At 37.1% G+C, this 24,424-nt stretch overlaps 1 protein-coding gene across 3 annotated transcripts in view; it reads right to left on the bottom strand.

Moving 5' to 3' along the window:
- Positions 1 to 24,424, bottom strand: part of LOC135197966 (soluble guanylate cyclase 89Da-like) — a 277,263-nt gene that overhangs the window by 85,276 nt on the left and 167,563 nt on the right. Inside the window, exon 1 of one of the 3 annotated variants that reach the window (XM_064225268.1) lies at positions 8,931 to 9,012. The exons of the other annotated variants lie outside the window; for them this stretch is intronic. The gene's annotated coding sequence lies outside the window, so the exon portion shown is untranslated. Of the gene's footprint in view, positions 1 to 8,930; positions 9,013 to 24,424 lie in introns of those variants that run through there. 3 annotated transcript variants of the gene reach the window in all.

A 24,424-nucleotide genomic window follows, 5' to 3' on the forward strand; every position in this document is an offset into this window, starting at 1 on the left:
ATATGGAGTGTCGGTTTTCCCTGGCAATAATGCAGATAATATATATATATATATATATATATATATATATATATATATATATATATATATATATATATATATATGCTATATGTATACATAGAGATATAGATATATTTACACATATAGGTCATATATACATATACTTTTATTACTTTATATATATATATATATATATATATATATATATATATATATATATATATATATATATATATATACACACTAGCTGACCAATGCAGCACTGCCCAGGTAATCTCTGAATGACAAACAATAAACTCTCTCTCTCTCTCTCTTCCATTCCTGTTAAGATAGTTGCTTCAGCTACATTGCCCAGCATTTTTGAGATTTTACGTCTCACTACTTCTCGCCCCCCATTTCTATCAGGGCTGCACTTAGACTTGAAGGGCAACAGGAGTGTCTCTGTTCATCCAAGAGACCTCGAAAACTATGGATTAGACTCTTAATATCTGTAGTTTTGGATTATTTTTAAATGTAAACACCTTCCCACCCCTTCTCACGCTCCTGTTCTTATCAGGCCTCAACTTGGACTTAAAGGGCATTGAAAGTGTCACTATTCATCCCCGCAACCTAGAAAACTATGGATTACATGCTAATATCTATCAATTTTAGTTATTTGTAAATGTCACCCTCTGCCTACTTTTTATCACCACCCCTTTCTTGGACTTGAAGGGCATTGGGAGTGTCACTATTCATTTCAACCACCTCGAAAACTATGGATTAGACACTAATATCTGTTGTTTTCAGTATTTTTACATTTCACCCACCTTCCCACACCCAATCAATGGTCCGATTTTAATTCTGTTTTCACCATGACATTTCCTTGTTTGATATGGCCTTATATCTAAAATCTCATCAAAATCGTGGAAGAAATCTGGATTTGTGTATCGTTCACTTGGATTTGTAAAAATGAGGGGGCATGAAAAAGAGGGGTTATGACCCCCTTAGAAACGGTCCTCGAATTTCTGATTTTGACTAAAATCTTCCTGGTGGGTGAGGGGAGTCTATAGTAAAAATCTCATCAAAATCGGTCAAGAAATGTGGACTTGTAAAGCGTTCATACAAACAAACGAACAGACATTTTCCTATATATATGCGTATACACACACATACGTATATTTTTTTCTTTCTTTTCTCAAAATAACCCCTTTCTGTTATCAACATTTTTCCATCACCGATGAGTCGTCTGAAGGTTCGGCCACACGGAGAATTCGTAAAGGAATTTCACAAGGCAGCAGGTAATACGTTCGAAATACTAGCATAAGCCGATTTACTAATGGTTCCCTGATGGGATTTTCCTGTTGAGGTTACTGGACTAAGACTAATCCTTTCCAGGGAATGAAATGGAATGAAATAAAATGTAAATTACGAATCAAGAGACGATTTAATCCTAACCGACCATTTTTCAGAAGTGTTCAGGAAGGGTGTAAGAGAGCCATAAATTGAATGCAATATCAATAAACAATTAAGATTCTGGTCAAAGCTCATAAATAGTGTTTGAATGCATTGGCATCATGTGGTAAACAAAATATCCCTGAAATCCACATATGGATGGATGTAGGCACGCACGAATGGATAAATCAATTAACGCGATGTATGAAAATATTCTATTTTTCGTAATTCAGTTATGTTAAAAAAAATACATAAACAAAATACAATAAAAAAAAAATTTTGAGAGACCTGTTGAGCGTTTTCATCTCGCTATCGCTGGCAATAAACAAACCAGTTTCATTTATTTTTTCTCTGAAAAAAATAGAACATTGATTGATGTGCGTAATGTAAACTTTTCCATCAAAATACAAATATCCATAAATATATATATACACGTATATATATTTCCATTTGAAAACGTGAACGCAACAGTTTTTGAAGGGTTTCCCTTTCAAAACGATAAATCAATCTACTAGTTGTCATTTCGTTAAAGAAACGCTGGCATGTAAAACTGTTCTCGTAATGAATAACATATTTTCCGTTTTAATTTATCAAACAATTTTATGATATATCAAACCACACCTTATGGTAAATACACAAATAATTATTCAAACTTGAAATATTTATCTATATCCATTAACATTAGCCAAAACACAATCTCGCTCAAGTCATAATGGAATGCAAGTCTAGCTCTGGTCATAATGGAAAGCAAGGCAAATCGCTGGGACCCTTGAGGTCATTCGGCGATGTAAGGGAAATTGACAGTAATAAGGTTTTAAAGATACAATAGGAGAAGGACTTCGCAGTTGCACTATAATCAGTTGTTAGGAGAGGATGGAAGTAATAAGGAAGGAAGAGAAGATGAACGGAGGTACAGTCAAAGGAATGAAAGGGGTTGCAGATAGGGGTCTAAGGGACGCTGCAAAGAATTTGAAGTAACGAAGACGATTTGCATTATCTAAACCTTTCTCTTCCCACCCGATCTCTCTCCCTCTCTTTCTCCTTCTCCTTTAAGAACAGTCTCTCTCTCCCCAAAATAAATACAACCGTCTCTCTAGAAATCTGAAAACCGAAATGTCGTGGCCATAATTTATTTTTTTCCAAATCACTGCCAAACAAAACCAGTCAGAATCGCAAGACTCAATGCTGCGTACGACACAGCGAAATTCGTTCCTTACCAGCTCCTAAATTGAATAACAGACGAGTAGGACAGATTCAATTGCTTGGCAGGTCCAACATTATCCATCACCGAAGAAACTGTCACCCTCCTCTTTCTCTCCCGCCCTCTCTACTTTTTCTATGTTTCTCTCCGGTAAGTACGCTCCCTCTTCTTTTCGATATCCATCAGTTAAGTACGGTCTCTCTCTCTCTCTCTCTATAGAACGAAGGGCCAAGGACCTCAGAGTGTAAGGGACGTGTCAAAGTACTATGAAGTTCGCCCTCGAGAGCACAGTAGAGCTGTCAACCCATCGCTGAGGTACTCTTGCCTAATCTGCTGCTGGTTCAACGATCAATTTCAGCCAGTTAACGAGACAGTGGATGAAAGGGAGCCTCCGAGCCGAGGGAATTCGATCTCGCGAGGTCGAATTGAGAGGACAGTGATGTGAAGGAGATGAACAATGATAATGCTCTCAGTTTTGAAGGGTCGAATTGAGCGGAGTAATGTGAAGAAGATAAACATCAAAAGTACAGCATCCTAGGACTGGAAGGCTCTCAGTACAGCATTCAAGGTCCATGATCAGGGACTGGGGATCAGGGCTCTTAGTACAGCATTTAGGGGTGATGATCGGACACTGAGGATTACAGGTCTAAGTACAGTATCTATGGGCGAATATCAGCCACTGAGGATTATGGCTCTCAGTACAGTATTTATGGGCGAATATCAGCCACTGAGGATCAGGGCTTTCAGTACAGTATTTTGGAGGCGAATATCAGACACTGAGGACTACAGCTCTTAGTACAGTATTTGGGGTCTCAGTAGTATTTAGGGGCAAATATCATACACTGAGGATTTTAGCTCTCAGTACAGTATTTAGGGGCGAATATCAGCAACTGTGGATTATGGCTCCCAGTACAGTATCTATGGGCGAATATTACACACTGAGGCGAATATCACGGCTCTCAGTACAGTATTTAGGGGGCGAATATCAATCACTAAAGATTTTGGCTCTCAGTGCAGTATTATGGGTGAATATCAGCCACTGAGGATCAGGGCTCTCAGTACAGTATTTAGGGGTGAATATCAGACACTGAAGATTACGGCTTCCAGTGCCGTATTCAGGGGGCGAATATCAATCACTGAGGATTACGGCTCTCAGTACCGTACTTACGGACGAATATCAGATACCGGGGATTACGAAATAGGCAACAATATTTATTATCATATCTCATCGTAACAATCAATACGCGGCCTTATCGAAAAATCCACATACTCCAATAAACGAATGAAATAACAAGATCTGGAGAATTACTGGAATGTGGGAAGATAGGATAGCTAAACGAACGAAAGGGGACGACAGAAACGAACGAAAGGGGACGACAGGGGAAAAGTGTGTTTTGTAATATTCATGGAATGAGTGAAAATTGAGATCAAGTCTTAGTCAGGGGAATGGAAAGAAAAATATAATGATGAAGTAACAATGAATGCATTTGGTAAATTTAAATAGGGTATTACCTTTCGTAGGTATGCATTTCAATAACGCTAATCTCTCTCTGATAAGCTTCGAGGTCTCTCTTTCTAAGATGATAATAATAATAATAATAATAATAATAATAATAATAATAATAATAATAATAATAATAATAATAAGTAATACCAAAGGCGCAAGAGGCCTTACATTTGAAAAAAAAAATCCTGCCGATCAGTCAACTGGTCCATATCAAGAATACTAATAGTAACAAGCTTAGTTTCCGAAATACCATGTGCAAGTTAGTTACATCTGTAAATATAGGTTTGACCCGGTAACTATGATCCAAGCAAAAATCTATTAAAATGTTCCGTCGAATATTACGACTTCTAAAATAAATTTTAAAAAATCGCGAAAATACTTTCGTTACTTTCAACTTAATCCTGCAAAGATACAAACACTACATTGAAAGTAGCATCATTTCTACATAACATATAGATCTGAAAGCTCAGAAGTCATTAGATAAATACAAAAAATATATATATTCATTTGTCCTCACAAACAGCTAGGCAAGAGATAAAAATAGCTAATGGAACTGCATATATATAAAAGAAATACAACTATATATCGTAGCTCCACGATAAACATTAGCGAAATAAATGAATAAAAGTCATTACAGCGACGAAACAAAAACCTTAATTACTCTGAAAAAAAGAAGGAAATTAGTCGAGGCCATTATTTCCACCTCTACTGAACTTAATTTCCTATTTCCTATTTACATTTCTAAACGAATGGAATGGACTATAAAACTTAGGCAAAAGGCCAAGCACTCGAACCTATGAGGTCAATCAGCGCCGAGATGGTACCTGAGAGTATAAAGGTTTGTAAGGTGTAACAGGAGAAAAAACCTCGCAGTGAAACTATGAAACAACTTAGGTGCAAGTGGAAAACAACACGGAAGAAAGAGAACATGAGCGGATGTACAGTAAAAGGAATGAAAGGGGTTACTACAGATAAGGGCCGAAGGGGAGCTGCAAAGAACCTTCAGTATTCCTTACAGTGCACCGCGAGCTTTCCCTTTTGCTCTTGTACTAGGGAAACTTGCTAGCCTGTCTCGCTTAATTTTGAACTAAGTTTCTACTTTAGTTTCTGTTTTCTATGGAAACTTCACATGCGAACACAGCAAGCCGAAATCGTTGGACAACATGCACATGTATATAAGTGTACGGTATGAACAAAAAATATAATTTCAGACAATGTAAATGCATTGTTACAAAAACCACATTAGGCCTATGTATGACTCTTTTTCAGAATTGACAACTCTGAAAACAAAAACCCTTAATTTACATCTCCCCAAGAGCGATATAATAAATGCAAAGTAACTCTGAAGACTTGGTAATGTACCCTTCTTTGAGTGAGAACACGTAGAAGGAAACGTCGTATGTCTTGGAACCTTATGCCCGGTCAAGATAATGTATGAGTACAGAGGGTTCTGCCTATCAGAAGCTACCAGCCTACCACGTCATATTGCTGGTCCTATGCCCTTGTGAAAGGTTGGGAGTACGGCTGACAATTGAGTATGGGGAAAATCAATCATTGTTAAAACTGCAAGAGACCTTGGGGGTCTGTTACGAACTGGAGTGCATCATATGGATTATGGAGGCTCAGTCAGAGACTGGCAAGTGAGTGAACAAGTTGGCGTGCAGATGGCGTGCATTGCATTATACTGTCTAATTCAGAGGTTCTTCGGCGAAAATCTATTCCAGTTTTAATGAAGATGGGAGGATACGAAAACAAGAAACTGCGTAGTAATTATAAACCCGTCAAACCAATGCACTATATTTTACGAAAGTCCAACTCTATAGGGAGTCATCATTTAAAACTTACATACAACCTGACACGATGTAAACTTCTGTCACTGGTTTTAGTAAGTTTCCTCTCGGCAATCGTATATTCCAAAATCATACATGGTCCCAGCAAAACCTCATTACGCTTAATTAATGCCAGCAAAGAGCGGAGAGAGAGAGAGAGAGAGAGGGAAGAGAGGAGAAAGAGAGAGAGAGCGGAGAGAGAGAGAGAGAGAGAGAGAGAGAGAGAGAGAGAGAGAGAGAGAGAGAGAGAGAGAGAGAGGCTTCAGCGTCATAGAGGGTATCCTTAATTATCGTGAGTGGCACGCAAGATCTGCTCAAATCCTCCGAGTAATAGATTCCCCTCATATCTTTCAGAGAATTTACGCACAGCGGGATATTCCAAGGGCGTCTCGAAATTTCACGTTGACGTTGTGTGCAGGCCTAATATTAACACGTCATTTCAAGATAACATCCGCAGCAGAAAATTAATACACTAGACCGAGGAATTGGAGATGATTTCCTGTGTATAAGCCTGAAAAAGACAATTTTTACTGCCATGTCTTACATTTAGAATTTTTACATTTATTTATGATTTGTGGCTTATACATATAATGTGGTTTTTGTCGCCCTTAAGCCATTCTTTAACAAGCAGCATCTCTTAGAACAGGTCTACCTTACAATAAAATTTTAAGCCCTGACCGTTGTGTAATTTTCTTCGTGGCCATATCATCTCACCGCCTAAAATTAGCTGCACAAATGTGCGACCTATTCGTTATTTTCTGCCTTCATAGATGAAATCAGAACCTTCAGTACTATATAATCCTGCAAAACGTGACATGGAATTAAAAGATATGTACAATGGCATGACCGTTTTTTTGGATATATTAGTAATTCAAAATGAAGTTACGAAGGCGCAGCTTACTATATATATGGTGTGCTTCGATTCGGGCTGAACTAATTCATACATAGCTACATATTAATCTGCATAATTTTAAGTCGAACCATCCAACTGTAAAAAAAAAAATGGTAAAGACGCTTTAATGCAACCAATGACTGGTGGACCCTCGCCGTGTTTCCGGTTTAAATTTGATGTTTGGTACGTTTGGCTTCGAATTCAATTCCCTCAGTTCAGTCGACGGTCGGACTCGAGTCTCGGTAGCTCAGGGAGTCAGGAGTCAGGAGTCTGTACTTCAGTCAGTTGTAACGCAGAGTCGCACTCTCGTTTGTGACAATGTTCATGTGTCGGACTCTCATACAATTTTCCGTCATTACTGGTTTAGTTAGCAGTGGAGGTTTATTAATGTAGATAGCACAGCCAGTGATGCTTCTATAACTGCTCAGCTGGTGGTGACGCTTAATTTCCGGTGGCAAAATATAGGTAGGCACTAAGATTTAGAAATGGCGCCTTCCAGATCTATCATCACAGTTTAGAAGTCATGTCCGAGGGATTAATATGGTCCAAGTGAGTATTAAAAAGAGTGAGTACAATAGCTATGCAGAAAATGTGTGCGGGTTAATGAGCATTAATAGTTCCAGTTATTCCAGTAAGTGATCAAACACACACACAAAATCATCACAATCAACACCAGCCAACGTTCTTCGACAGCACATTAGGTAACCAAAGTATGAACTGTTCGAGTCATTTCGACCAAAACTGTGAACCGAAAGTAATTTAATCATGGTGAACGTAAGGTAAACTGAAGCACAGACGTTTGCACTGATAGTAGCAAAATAAAACGACGTGATACTCGAGCAATCTCCCAGTCTCCAAACAATATGCAAGCGCCTCAGTGGCGTGGATGGTATGGTGTTTGCTTCCCACCTCGGTGGTCGCGGGTTCGATTCTCGGCCATTCCATTGAGGGCAGGAGTGAGGGATATGTATTTCTGGTGATAGAAGTTCACTCTCGACGTGGTTCGAAGTCACGTAAAGCCGTTGGTCCCGTTGCTGAATAACCGCTGGTTCCATGCAACGTAAAAACACCATACAAACAATCCAAACAAAATGCTGGAAAGGCAGTTTCCCCTGGTGGCCGATTGTATTAAAGGTGGGTACACACGTGAGAGCCGAACCTTGTATGTGTAACTGAGTTACGCATATACGGTTACAAGGTGTCAAAATTTTGAGGACGAACCGTAAGCACGTAACTTTATTTCAATCCACTGCGAACATCAGTCTGTCTCTGTCCGGGTTGTTTACCGACAATGGCCACCATGCAAGTAGCAGCTACCGCGTATATTTATATACATTATTTAACGAAGATGAAGCGAAATAAAAGAAGGGTAGAATACAGTGGTCGGGAAATTACTCGCTGACATAAGATTGCAAGAAGTTTCTGACCACAATAAAGTCTTTTCTTCGTAATAACTAATAATTTGAAGGACCTCTTCCTCACTCCAATCACCCATGGTAGACATATACCTACTGACAGACTGACCAAAACAAGGGACTACTATGGACGGCCTTGTTCATAGTCGGTGTAAACAAGTTCAGCAACCTCTGTTGATACGCGTGTCATACAGGTCCCGTCCACACATGGCGTAACGTACAAAGAGACTTCCCTTTGATTCGGGGCCCAAAAACCGACAATTGCCGGGACGGAGGGCGAACGGAGCCTCGAACCTCGCTGGTTCGGGGTTCGGGTTCGAGGAACCGTTCACATTTGCGTTTTTGTTACAAGAATCGGTTACAATACAAGGTTCGGTTCGCACGTGTGTACCCACAATTATTATAACCAAAGGCTAGCCTGTAAATCTGCACGCTAGTAATTATGTTTTACGGCGTCAAGGCAGCACCAAGGAAACCTAGACGGTGAGCCATAAAAACGAAATGTAATTTAAACTAATCATATTCGACGTAGCCTACCCCGAATGGTCGGTCATCCAGAAATGGCGGAACACTTGGAAAACATTTAAATTACATGAGTCAATAAAAAAATTTACTTATTGAGCATCCCGATCATGGGGTTATTCAGCTTACTTACGTTTCTCGAAGTTTCCGTACTATTAGAAAGTTGAGTGTGAACTTGGCAGTATTTCAATACTAAAGAGTTAAGATGTTGGTGTTACCGTAGTACTTAATTAAGGAGCTCCGCTCACCGAGTCGTTTAATTCTTGACATGAGCCGATGGAAGTAGTTCCTGATGGCGCCATGTTTCAACGATTTTACGTTCTTAGTTATTATTTTATATATTGTAAAGATATTCGTACATGTGCGTGTGATCAGAGTTTCACCAAGGAAGGAAATACAAAGTGTGTAAATGTGTTTATTAATTTTAACATTTTTCGTGGAGACATGTGCAGTGGTTGATGAAAGTAACGAACACTCAAATTGTGTGGTGGGGATTTTAGACTGATGAGATTGTCTCACTTGAACTCTTACCCAGTCAACCCAGGTTTGGTTAGGATGGTGAAATTTTCGAGATGTAAATGTTTGCAAAAGGTAAGGGTGGTGTTTTCATAGATTTTGCCATTTAACATGTAACTTATGCATACCTTTTCTAAGTAGATATTCTGTCTAGCCCGCGTAGCTGTCATTTATTTACAGCTAAGTACTGCTGACTAGGTGAACTTTACGATGAATTTACCGTAGCAAAGCATTAATTAACGCACTTAGCTAAACATGAAATTACATTCACGATGCAACCGCCGTGTGTGAGCAGGTAGTATATGCTTGCTGGGGCTGGCGCTGCCAGTGTGAAAGACATGATATCCGTAAGGTAAATGTGTCAGATGCAGCCGAGAGGGGCGTTCGTTGGTATTATCACTCCCCCCCATTCCCCTCACACAATAAATTAGAGTATTAGCCTAACTTGAAAAGGTTTGCCATAACAGCTTTCGCTAATGGCCGTATTGTTCTAACTGAACATATTTAGTTTTATAAAGAAAACTTTTACCTTTTCGAAGTGAAAAGTTTTAGTTTTAGCTATATGGAAAACCTCCAAGTTTTCTCTTGTTTAAGACAGCTGTCATGATAATATGCAGACGAGATTACGTATACTATTATAGGTTTATGAGTTGCATATTCATGTTTCACCAAATACAAGTACCTTACATTTTATCCGGCTGCATAGCCTATCTCGTGATTTACCTCCTGTTCGAAATAAACAAAATATAAACGAATAAATTTGAAGTGTTGTACGAAGAAATTTCACTTGGGAAACTGTCTTATATACTCTGCGTAATTGAAGCATCACCTACTATGAATTTGCCTGATGTTTGTTATAGACTTGATACACTCTCTTTGCTTCTCATTCTTAATAGCAGGTAACCTTATGTGTAAGTGATGAAAGTTTTGAATTGTCAGTCTGGCGTAACGCATGTGATCTTCATTTCGTTGTTACTGATTTTTATATTTCTTGTCTTATTGACTTCCGTAGATGCATTCTTGTGTTTACTTTCGGGTTTTTATTGTTACTGTTTGCTCATAGAGTATCATTCATCCATAACTTTGCCCTTATGTTTTGGACAAATGCTCCCTAAGAAGGCAAGTCAATGGTTTATGAACCAAATCTGTGAAAGGCGGCACGCCGAAGACAATACATGTAGTCATTTGGTTTTGTTGTAGCCTGCTATTCTTTAGGACTTTAGACCTAAATCCCGTCTCTGCCATTGTGAATGATAAACCGCTTCCCTCACTCCTTTCACTTATAAATTCCTTCCCAGTATACCACTGATCTGTCATTACTGATCTCTGACATGAGGTCAGAGACCTGATAACCGTCTACAACTCTGCCTGGCTATCGATCGCAAATCATCAGAACATTCGTGAATAATTCAGCTCTCATTCCCCTTTCCAGCTTCAAGCTCTTCAGTCGAGCAAAATCTTGGCATAGCAAAAGAGCTATAGTACGATTAGCAACGGTAACATGAAAGCATCGACAGTAATAAAAAGGAGTGGCAGTTGCCACCTGCTGTGCAAAGTAAGAAGGTAAGGCGAATAGATTCCGTAAATATCATAATGCTAGTTTTAACGACAGCTTATTCTAACCGAAGTTTGCCGTGGTGGAAATATAGCTTAGTGGATACTGCACTTTTTTTCCCTCGAACTTGAAAAATGGAGTCGTTTGAGTGAGGTTTAATATTCTGTTTAGTAATATTGACACGGAAGTAACCTGCAGTTATGTTTAAAGTGGCAGGGAACTGTGTGCCTATTTGATCTTGACTTCTCTCTTTGGTATTAGCATAGGCCTATTCAAATACTAGACGTTGTTTGGTATAATGTTAAATGGATTAGTACGATTAGAAATGGGTAAACAGAATAATTGGAAATTGTTAAGTGAGCTTTAGATAGAGCATTAATTAAAGAATAATTGAAGTTCGGTTTGTTTATCATAAACGAGATATTGAATTTACACAGGTTTGTAGTCATTCCCTGTGGAGAAAAAATATACATCTAAAAACAATATTAAAAATAATAAAAAAATAAACTCGCAACATTAGGTAACTCCTAAGCCCTAGTACTGTACAAATTGATTTATTAAACAAAAAATCAACTATGAAGTCTGTGTGAATGCCTGTGGAAACGTTTGGAATACGTGCCAGTTTTCAGAATTGCGTAAAAGAATTGAGTAGTTCCGGACGAAATGAAAAAGTGAATTCAGATTTTTGTCTTTTCCTGTTTCCGTGGAATAGTTTGCACTATTTTCTTCCATTCCGTTGTTGTGGGTCAGTATTTTTTAGATCTTCCTTCTATCCGGAATTCAGTAAAGAATACGAGAGACGAAGAAAAAAGTTTGAATGTCATCCAGGTATTTCTTTCATGGTGAAAGTTTGATGATGTTATCGGGGATGGCGCACGTAATGGTCAGTGAGGCTTGATCTTCAGAGAGAGAGAGAGCTTATCTCCCTTGAATTTCATCACTTATGTCTTGATGATAAATGATTGGTACAAGTTAATAATTTGTAATAATGGGATGTTAACACTACTTACCAAGTCAGTAATGTGAACCATAAAATTTTATCGTTTGTTCAGTTAAATACCATTCAGCATTACCTAATTTTTTGCTACATAAGTGTTTGATAAGTGTATTGAATGTACTGACCAGCCTAATGAATTTCAAAGTAAAACATACTGGGCTGTTTAGCAACGAGTACAATAATTGGAAACCAGTTATTAGTTGATATATGAAACGTTCACCGTATCTGCTTCACAGGATAGTTAATGTGCAGTCATGTTCAAGTGCAGTAGCATAACTTAACATTCCTGATATTGGGCAAAGATTTGACATATTGATTCTCGGAAGGATCTGCAATCATTGAATGAGAATGATTGCTGCGTTTTTTCCTCATGGAACGTGAAAAGGAAAGTTAATTACATTTTCCATCTCATAGAGCACGGAAGAAAAGTTAATGACAACGTCGATATTGACTTCTTGAGGTTCCGTAAGTTCTCTTAAGTCTCCATTCGATCTATCCAGAATCTTCTGGCACCTTTCAGAGGATGTTGCAGGAGAATATAGCACTTATCTTGTCCCCTTTTTTCCTATTCTTTTATCCGCCAACTTTGTTATCGCTTCCGTAAATGTTTGATAACATTTTAGCCGGTAAAGACGTCAGAATATCAAAAGTTTCCGGATATTATCGGACCATACAGTTTTCATTGTCAGACATTCGTTTCCACGACGTATTTCTAGTATAACATTCTGGTTTTGCAGACATTGCTTGTTATATTGTATAATATTTAACACAAGCTATGGAGTAATAATTTCATGATTAATGCCTTGCCTGCTGAAGTCTGTCTGTAGACGCGAGGTGAATGATTGGTGACTCCAGTTAAAGGAAGTTTTTTTTTTCCTTTTTTCCTATAAATGAATTAGTAATAAGATTTCTCTGTGACTGCAGATATTTTTTTTTTTACTCAATTTGTGATGTGAATATCAAATATGTGCCACCACGTAAGAATGTGTGAGTATTGTCTCGGTTTACGTTCGAGATCTGCTGCTACGGCAAGGACGTAATCCGATTTTGTCCTTAGTCGGAATTTAGGAAGACGTAATGACGTGAATCAGTAAAAGTTAAAAAAATAAATAAGAGAAAAAACCATTCCTGAGCACATACATAGAGTATAAAGGTAAATATCCTTACATTTATAGTACAGTAAATAAAAAGAAAACAATTCCTTACTTTGCTCCTATGATTAGCTTGCATACTACTGGGCTTTGCAAAGGGGATTAAGACACGCTTGACTAGAGGACTCGGTGGAGGAAGGTACTGGAGATACTGAGAAAAGGTCGTCTAGTTTTGCAGAACCTGTAGAAGGTACTGGAGTATCACTGGGGTAGCTGGGTCTGGAGAGGTGTGGGAGGTAGAGGGTACTGCATCTCTTCCACCCACATCTCCATTTAACATTGCAGGGAATCCATGACCCCTCTGGCAACCTTAGTGTGCCTGATAGTGTTGGGGTCCTGAACCTTGAACTTTGTCAATCTCTCTTCTATAAGAGCAAAACCATGTGCTAACTGCTTGGTTGTAAATCTCTTGGGCTTTGAGTTTAGTGTTTCTTCATCTTCTTCAGTCAGTTACTTTTCTAGTTGGATGAGGTCATCAGCAGATCATTCTCCATGAGATGCCAGCAGCTCTGTGACGTCATCAGCCTCCACCTCCAAATCAGACTGCTTGCTCAGGGCAACAACATTCTTGGTGACATCCTCAATTGACTCTTCAGTCATAGAAATCATGCACAAATTGGGGACAATTTTTTCCACATTCTATTCAAGTTCATCTACTTAACTTCATCCCAAGAATCAGAATTGTGTTTATAGCAGCAAGAATGTTGTAAGATTTCCAAAAGTCAGTTAGAGTCAAGTTCTTGTCCTTATCAGTTACCCTGAAAGCCATAGCAAATGTCCTTCTGAGGTAGTAAGCCTTGAAAGAGGCAATGAGACCTTGGTCCATAGGCTGTAAAAGGGAAGTGGTATTAGGTGGAAGGCAAACCACCTTGATATTAGGATGAAAATCATCTAGATTGGCAGGGTGGCCAGGACCACATTGTCCAGCACTAGCAACACCTTAAAGGCCAGCCTCTTTTTACCACAATACTACTCCTTCACTTCTGGCACAAAATAATTGGGGAACCAGTCCTCAAATATCTGAAGTGTCATCAGTGCCCTCTTGTTGGATCTCCAGATAGCAGGTAGTTGACCCTTACAAATGTCCTTCAGTGTCCTTGGATTCTCTGCCGGGTATGCCAACAGGCTTCAGCTTGAAATCAACAGCAGCATTAGCCCCAAAAAGCAAAGAAGCGCCTCAGCGGCGTAGTTGGTATGGTATTAGCGTTTCACCTCAGTGGTCACGGGTTCGATTCTCGGCCATTAGTTGAGGAGTGAGAGATGTGTATTTCTGGTGATAGAAGTTCACTCTCAACGTGGTTCGGAAGTCACGTAAAGCCGTTGGTCCCGTTGCTGAATAACCACTGGTTCCATGCAACGTAAAAGCACCATACAAACAAACAAACAAAGAGCAAAGTCAATCTCTCCTTGCTGACTTGGTCACCTGGTGCTGTCTTCCCCTCCTTGGAAATGTATGTTCAGGTAGGCATTTCCACAACAAAACTGCTTCATGATTACAGTTTATTTCATAGGAGCAGATCCTTTTGCATGTTCAAGTATGTGCTTTTCATCATTGATGATCGTCGACAAAGTTGTACAACTGAACCCCAGCTCACGGCTGATGTTAGACAGTGTTGCGCACTTTTTGGATCGTCTTATTATGTCAACTTTCTCTTTCATGTAGGTGGCTTTTACCTTCTTTACACTTGGTAGCCATAATGCAATAAAAAAAAAAAAAAGTTCCCAAAAAAAGCAACACAAATGAGAGAGCAAATGAGACACAATTCAAGATGGAGTATACCGTTTCCCACTTTGAGATGATGTTATTTGTCCATTCTGCGCGATGTTCAAATTTATGTCCTAATGACGGAACAAGAATTTTTTGATAGTTATTGGAGCCTGTGAGATGTAACTACAAATGATGTAGGTTGAGTGTGGTATAAACTGAGAACCTACTGTAACTCTCTTTGCTCGAAGCTGCCAAACTATTCTATCACCAACTTTCCAAAGATTCCAAAGATTGAAGATATTTCTTATGAGAAACACAGCCTTCATCCTGCCAGGTTGTAGGACTTTAAATCAGTATGCAACGTGCATGCAAGGGGAAAGGGCTTCAAGTCAGATAGGATGGCTTGTCCTATGTCAGGTTAGGTTATGAGCCCTTGTAAGGCCCTATTGTCCAAGTATTTAGACAAGTTTAGGGGATATCTTGCCCTACTCCCCCCCAACCCCCCAACACATGCGCACAAACATGCCGGGTAGGATATGTCATCCATGGTTAGGTTAACCTAAGGAATGTGGGATTATAGTGCAGTCTCTCTGTAATTAACATTTCATCCTGGTCATCTGATTCTTCTCATTGTAATCAGTAGTGATTATGCACTTCAAGAAAATATTTTTCCAGCTGCTTCTTTTGAGTATATTTTAGCAATTGACATTGGTATAGTTAACTTTTTGTTTTCCTTCCACCAAAAACCTAGGTTTCCAAATGTGATTTCCCCCAAAATTGTTAGATGGTGGGTTAGGGAAATCAGAAATTAAGGTCTCCAAGAAAAATGGTAAAAAAAATGCAAAGCACAACATAAGCAGTTGGAAAATATGGTACTTAGTATTAGGGGTTTTAGGCTTAATTCACATGAAATTATGTTGCAAGATATGTATAGCAATCTTCTTGGTAGATTCATGGCCAGGTTACAAACGACCAGAACATTGTACATAATCTGGTCATTGTGTATATATTTGTTTTCTTGTAACATTTGTACAGCATTCATTAAAAAGTACATGCATGCAGTACAATACTGTACTGTACTTTTGGATGTTTGGGTAGACTTTTCAACTGTGATGATGAAGTTCTTGACTGACAAATTTTAATTACTAAAGTGTTATATTTTGATGTTGTATTTAATATATGCAAATTCAGCAGAAATTGTTCAAGGTATTGCATGTCAAAGGCTAGCCAAGATTACAGTAGTATTTTTGGGTAGTCTAGAGGTACAGTATTATATTAATGTGTCTACACTGTACATACAATATTAGTGCAAGTAAAAGAAGGTTAATGTACTGTGCTAGGTTCCTAACTGTATTTTAAAATTACATTACCTGCAGTGACTTCATTCATGGGAAGGGGGGAAAACCCATAGAAACAAAGCTAGAGAACAATTGTATTTGATGGAAAAACACTGTAGTGTGCCATCTAAGTATGTAATTGAAATTGCCTAACCTGACCTTACTCTCAACTCTTCATTCTTAAAGGTACTAAACAACCTTTACCTTACCTAATTACATATTATTACTTTTCCTTTGTCCAGAAACCAACCTACGTTCTGTATTCATTTTCAAGGTTACAAGTTGTAAGTGTAAATTAGTTGAAAAATCATGAACTAATAGACTTAATTTAGAATTGTTTTTGTAGTATCATGCTTTAAGCTGATGCATTTTATTTAAAATTTAATAATATACTCTCAGGAATATTAAACAAAGGATAAATTCATTGGAAGTATATTTTAGCTGAAGTTTAGAGTGGTGAACAGGAACAGTTTATGTTGAAAAGTGTATGCTGACACAATTGCTCCGTTTCACAAATTTTTTTTTTATAGTTCTTGTGCATTGTATGCTAGAATTTATTATTATTGTTTCAGCAGTACTATGTGCCTTTTCAAGCCCAATTTTTTATATATAATTCAAGCAGTGACAATTGTTTAGATATAACTCAGTTCAACAGTTATTAGTTTCATGCTTTGTTTGTACATTTTATTAATGTTAATCTTAAATACTGCACTGTTTACTCACTGTGCGTATTAGTTTTGAATTTGGTAAACAAGCTTTTATTATTGTGTTTCCAGATTTTCCATGTTGGGCAACAGGACTGAGGATGTTCAAAACTCAAAATGCTATGTTCTTCCATTTGGAAGGTTAGTTAACCTAAATATTGCTACTCTTCATTGTGCTTAGTTAATCTTACCTTACCTTACCTTATCTTAACTTACCTTTTCTAGCTCTACTTCATTGCCCTTACCTTTCTTATCCTAAATGAATCAAATTGCAGTTATACCCCAGAGCCTAATCAGACTGGTAACCCTTACTGTACTTAATCTAATGTTGTATAATTTTGTGGTACCAGGTATCTTTACTTGCTTTGCCAATCTAGAGTACCCTATCTGGTATGGAAGATTACATAGGAATTAAAAGTACAGTCGACACCGATATTCGCAGGGGATGTGTACTACATCCCCCCACAAATAGCTAAAATCCGTGAATATTTAAAACTCCCTCTAAAATCACTTATAAATGCCTATTTTGATAGTTCAAACAAACAAAAAAAATCCCTAAAAATCCTTTTACCTGAGTATTTTGATAGTTTTACGTATCTCAGAAAATGCATTTAGTAACGAAAACTATAGGAAAATATAGTAATTAGTGAATATTTTATTATGAAAAATACTGCGAATACCCAGTGAATAAGGGGTATACTCGTATATACCTCCACAAAAAAAATCAGCGGATAAGTGAGTCTGCGAATCCGGAACCGTAAATAGTTTTGGGTCGACTGTAGTAGATATTTATTTCGTGCAGGACTAAACACGCAAGGTAAGGAAGGGGTGAAGTTATTATTTCTGTAGCTTAAGGGAGAGAGCAGACATGTCGCCTTGATAGGTTTCCTCGGCATTTGTTCTCAGAATTTAATTTCTGTATATGCGAAGGATTGATATTTTTTTCCCGTATGACCAGCTTCAAAAGGAGATCACATCATTTAGTGAAATTGCTTAATTGCTTCTTTCATGAAAGAAGCAATTTCCTTTGTAGGTTTGATTTTAGTTTTCTGTAAAAGAAAACCATTAAAATGGCTATTTGTCTGTCCGTCTGTACTTTTTCTGTCCACCCTCAGATCTTAAAAGCTACTGCAAATTTGTATGTTGATCATCCAATCTCCAATTATCAAACATACCAAATTGCAGCCCTCTAGCATCAGTAGTTTTTATTTTATTTAAGGATACAGTTAGCCATGATCGTGTGTCTGACACTGCTATAAGTGCCAACAACACAGGCCACCACAAGGCCACAGCTGAGTGTTTTGTGGGCCGTGGTTGAGTTTCCTACAGCATTATATGCTGTACTGAAAACTCGATTGCGCCGAAGAAACTTTCGTGCCTTAATGTCTGCTTTATCTCAAGATTTAAGTGCTATGTTGCGCTTAAAAATAAGCACTGTTCAAACTGTTATCCCTTATTTTTGGCTCCCTTTTGTGCAAGCATTCTTCTCTTTTCGTACATTTTGCTTACCAAGTATTATGTTCAAGAAGTTCACGTATAAATTGAATTGCTTTGAAAGCGAAATGTAAACAGTCACTCACAAAAAAAGTCACGGAAAAAAATGGATCAAAATAAAACCGTAAACCAGGAATTTTTAAAGGCATTTAATTTCCCCTTCTTTTTACTAACCATGTTGATACGACGTAAATTTTATTTCCTTTAATTTTGGCGAATACTTTTGCTGTAAGAGGACTGTTATTCTTCCTTGAGATCGACTTTCCTTTGAGAAGTCTTTTTTTTTAAAACTCGGTTCACTAAAGATGATGTCTTGAGTGAATGCGCGGACCTAGCCACGGCTTCGTCCATTTCTTATTGCGTTTGGGCCTCGTTACTCTCTCGCTTTTGTTGAACTTAACAACCATTTCGGGTTGTTTGGTAGCGTATCTGAAGCGCTCCTCATTACACGTTTAATTCCTCGCTGGACGAGTGGTTATCTTGTTCGCCTACCGATTCGGTAGTCCGACGTTCTATTACCGGCTCTGCCAACATGGAATCAGAGGAATTTATTTCTGGTGATTAGTATTTCATTTCTCGATGTAATGCGGTTCGGATCCAACAATAAAGCTGTAGGTCCCATTGCTAGGTAACCAATTGGTTCCTAGCCACGTAAAAATATCTAATCCTTCGGGCCAGCCTTAGATCTCTTAATCAGCTCAGTGGTCTGGTTAAACTATGATAAAGTTTAATTTTACACATAGCGAAATGATCCCCAGTTCTCTTCAGCGCTAAAGGAAGCAGCATCCTTGGAGGATTCGTGGATTACTTTAGGCTTCAAAATCGGAAGTAAACTTCGTTAGCGTTAGTCTATAGATGCAGAGTCCAGAGAGAAACCGTTGCGACTAGCCGTCAATAGAATAATTGTATAATACATATATATATATTATATAGATATATATAATATATTAATATATAGATATATATATATATCTATATATATATATATATATATATATATATATATATATATATATATATATATTGTGTTTGTGTGTGTGGGGTTGTATATGTAAAATATACACATGCACACACACACACACACTTGCTCTTCTCGAAATGCAATTCGAATTTGGACCCAACAGTATTACGTAATTTCTTAGGCAAAAGACGAATTTTTTAATAGAATTGATCTGTAGAAAATGACTGCCCCCTTAACTAAGTCGAAATCTCTCAGAATATCACGTAGTACTATACAACACACACACACACACACACACACACACACATATATATCTATATACTATATATTATTATATTATATATAATGTGTGTGTGTGTGTGTGTGTTAAAACTCGAGATGTCTCAACATAATATTACATAATAGCGGAAATACGAGTCAAAAACAAATGTACAGTTTTACGTAGTACTTGAAATCGTAGACGAAATCTGAAGACGAATCCAGTTATGTAACCGATCGTGTGTATCCATTTGCTTGTTCAAGTTTATAACGCAGTCCAAGATCAGTAGATTCCCCTTTACGAATCGAAAGTCTGGCTACTGTAGTATATTACGTAATACCTAAAATAAGTTATTTAAAGGGTTCTTTGCTGCTGTCCCTTCGGCCCCTAGTTGCAACCCCTTTCATTCCCTTTACCGAACCTCTGTTTATATTCGGTTTCTTTCATCTCACTTTTCACTCTCTCACAACAGTTGGTTCGTTATGCAGCTTCAAGGTTTTCCTCCCGTTACTCCTTTCAAACCTTTCTCTTCTCAGTTTCCTTTTCGGCGGTGAGTGACCTCATGAGAGTTGGGCTTTGGTCTAAATATTATATTCCATTCCATTTCAGTTAATAACCCATTATATATCCATTGACTCTTTCAGCGTGTAACGCAAAATATGCTGAGTATTTACCCCTTTACAAGCCGAAAGTGTGACTTAAATACGAACTGATATTGTCAGTAGAATATCACATACTTTTGCCAAAAAAAAAAAAAAACAAAGCGGAATAAAACGCATAAAAATATGACTGACTCTGAAGAAAAGAAGAAGAGTATGAAATCATCTGTAGAACGTTACATAACCCCAGATTTCGTAATTAAACCCCAGAAGCGTATCGAGTTTTTTCAACCGGGGGAAGAATAAGGCTGTGTGACCGATAAGGGCTTTTGTTTCTGAAGGCGCAACCTTGGCTGTTCAAGGGGGCCGTTGTTCGGCCGATGTAAATTTTGCCTAAACTAATGTTTTGATACGGTACCTAAACACTTGTGGGGGCGGTTCAACCGATTCGTCGGGTATGATGTATTACGTGATCTCTCTCTCTCTCTCTCTCTCTCTCTCTCTCTCTCTCTCTCTCTCTGGAGACATACATACACATGTCATCCTCTTCATTAAATATACATAATATATATATTTTTGCACGTAGAGTATGTATATACTATATATATATATATATATATATATATATATATACTGTATATGTATATATAGTATATATGTATATATAAATGTATATATATACATATATATATATATATATATTAAACATGCATACACACACACACACACACACACACACACACACACACATATATATATTATATTATTATCTATATAATATTATATATATACAGGTATATATGTGTATGTACATATATACATGCAAGCATACGTATACACATATACCTACATATCGTGAACACGCGTAGGTAACATAATATGATTTAAAAAGGAAAGTTTGTTTAGCACACCAACTCTTTTTCTTTGCGTGTTTCAGACTAACAGTCAAAACATTTTCCTCAAGTGTTTACGAATAAGATTTATTTTTCGTCCCAGACCAGATTCTCTTCGCCCAGAGAGCCTCCCCTCGCACATTTCATTTTTACAATTCATATTTTCGTTTTTGAGTCTTTTTGCATATTTTGTGTACTGTTTGAATTTCTCACTCATTTTTTTTCAACTCCGTGATATATTTTTTTCTGGTAAAGCTGAAAAGTCAAGGATCTCTCTCTCTCTCTCTCTCTCTCTCTCTCTCTCTCTCTCTCTCATATCGTATACCCCAGACCCTTTTGTATATTATTACAAGGATCCAATTTCCTTGTAAAGCCCTTTTAATAATCCCAATGTTCTTAACGTGCCTCTAATCTGAATCACGCTTTCATTAGCATATTTATCCTTTTCCTTCCATCTTCGATGAAGAACACGTTACTTGGGAAGAAGGGAGGAAGTGTTATAACATTCGTACGTAAAAAGTGGTTATTTGATTTCTAATCTTTCCTCACAATATTTAATGTTGCTTGATCTCTTTCCTATTTCAGAATGCCATTTGGGAACTTTACTCCCAGTATCAGAATGAAGTTTGAACTTTAATTCTTATTTCGGAATGTAGTTTGAACTTTCCTACTTATCTGAGGATGTAGTTTTGAACTTTACTTGAAACTTTCCTCCCAATTTCAAGATGTAGTTTGCATTTACTCCCAACATCGGAATGAAGTGCGAAATTTAATTCCTATTTCGGAATGTAGTATTGAACTTTCCTCCCTATTTCAGAATGTAGTATGAACTTTCTTCTCAATTGCACAACTGTTTTATGTTAATTCCACAATGGGTTCAGTTGGATGACGTAAGAGCAACTAAAAATTTTTAGCTATACGTTAGTTTCACCCTGTTTTTCAAGTTAATATCGTAATAGCAACTAACCATTACTTTTTCTATAATAATTTCATACTGGGATCAAGCGGATGACGTAGGAGCAGCTAAACATCATATTTTTTTACTACACATTATCGAGAAATTCACTGCTGACAGAATCCTCAGCCTCTTGCGTCACAGGCACTTCTCTCTTCAACAGCTGTTTTCAGGCAAACAATCCACGAAATTATAAGTATACGCGATGATGCTCGGCTTTCAACAAACAGCTTCGGGTCCACAAACGCACGTAAACACCTTCCTGGCGATGGGCAAACACGTGTAGTGGTGGGGTCATGAGCTGACAAACAGCCTTGAGCACAAGGAAGGGTTTTGCACTATTTAGTTTTGATTTTGTTAAATGTGACACGCGAAGAGGTCCTGTTTGATTTCGCGATGTGTTGCGTTTCGTTTATGGAGGAATTATCATTTAAGCAGGTTATGTATGTATGTTATGTATATGTATATAGTATATATATATATATATATAATACATACATACATACACATATACACTACAGCGTATGATAGGTTTGTGAACAAATTCACTGTACACCAGTCCACTCAACTGTGAATGGGTACCAGCATCTATTGCTTAAGGGCATGTGTGTGTGTGTGTGTACTATGTATGTATATATGTGTATATATTGTATATATTCAGTATAAACTTGAAATTTTAACTCAAATTTGTTTATGCTTACTATTCTACTCCTGATCGCAAATACTTCATCTCATACAAATTTCAGCTTTCTATCTTGAAAAATAAAAGAAATTAGAGCAGGTTGAATTTCCAAAACTTTGATGACTTATAATTCAACTTTCTTTTGGGGGGGCGAGAGGCCCTTCTAATGCTGAATGTGCTATTCACAGACATGGATATATATATATATATATATAATATATATATATATATATATATATATATATATATATATATATATATAAATATAAAGCAATTGTGAGACCTTTCTTGAGCGAAAAATTATGATTTTACCAGGTGATAAACCGTTTCTTTATTATTATTATTATTATTATTATTATTATTATTATTATTATTATTATTATTATTATCCTGTTCTTGTTCATGCACCTCGTTTTTTTTTTTTTTTTTTTTTTTTTTTTTTTTTTTTTTTTTTTTTTATTATATCAAAGAGCAATACGTTCGAGTTTTCTTATGGGACACAACAATATCATGGGAAGCTACGGAACAGCGACGAAAGTTCACTTCCTCTCTTTTGTGTCCCAGTGGCAGTGACCGATTTTATCTGGGAGAGAGAGAGAGAGAGAGAGATAGTTGTTTGCTCCTGTCACAGAACACGGGAACTGAGCGCAGGATATCTAGTTTTTATTTATTTATTTTTTTTTATCTGTAGCGCCTTACTAACTATTAACTCTATGGTCAATATTTTCGTGACGTAGTACCTCTAAAATATCGTTCGTGAGTCTCTCTCTCTCTCTCTCTCTCTCTCTCTCTCTCTCCAGAAATATCTTAATCACTCCACGAAAACTATGTTAAAAATGTCATGTTTTGCAAATCTGGACACAGCCATTTTATTTTAAAATCTGTTGTGGAAACTACGTGACAGAACAAAGGATTTCTCAGTTCAGTACATAGAGCAACGCTTGATCTCTCTCTCTCTCTCTCTCTCTCTCTCAGGTCCTTTAAAAGTGTTTTCAAAACTATGGATAATACTTGACAGAGTAGAAGATTTCTCATTATGTGGAATAAAGCCTCTCTCTCTCTCTCTCTCTCTCTCTCTCTCTCTCTCTCAAAGGACTAAACCGAATGTCGCTCAAAATTAGCAAGGGCAACTCTCCACCCAGTGACGTCATTCAATCCTATTACACTTTATAAGGTAGGAAGGACTCCTGCGTCATTTGCTTGTATGTTTACGGTTCCCGGAGTTTGTTTGTGTGTTTTGTTTACTTATGGTTTAGTTGTTGATTTTTTTTAAGGTTTCATCATTAAGGTATATTACGATGGGGGTGGGGGGTTGGGGTGGGGTCTTACATCGCTAGTTATTTAGAGTTGTTTTGGGGTGATGTTATTTTTTTTAGGATTTGTTTACTTTAAATTGTTTGTAAATTTCACATAGCTATTTGTTAAATTTTGAGACTTGTTTTTTTGTATTTTTGGGTACATAGCTAATTATTAAAGTTTACTTAGTGACGTTATTTATTTATTTTTTCTTTTTTGAGAAACAGTTGTTTGTAGATTACATGAAAATATGTTTAAAATTACCTTAATTTTTTTATTATTTATTCTTTAAATTGTTTGTAAATTACGTCACTATTTATTAAAATTTGTTTAAAGTGACGTTATTTATTGAGAAGTTTTGTTTGTTGATTACATCGCTAGTTATTAAAGTGGCGTTATTTTTTTAGATTTTTTCCATTTGTAAATTACATCGCTATTTATTAAAGTTTGCCAGAAAATATCATTAATTTTATTCTTTAAATTGTTTGTAAGTTACATCGATGATGATTAAAGTGACGTT

The sequence above is a fragment of the Macrobrachium nipponense genome, chromosome 21, assembly GCF_015104395.2.
Source record: "Macrobrachium nipponense isolate FS-2020 chromosome 21, ASM1510439v2, whole genome shotgun sequence".
NCBI classification, from domain to species: Eukaryota; Metazoa; Arthropoda; class Malacostraca; order Decapoda; family Palaemonidae; genus Macrobrachium; species Macrobrachium nipponense.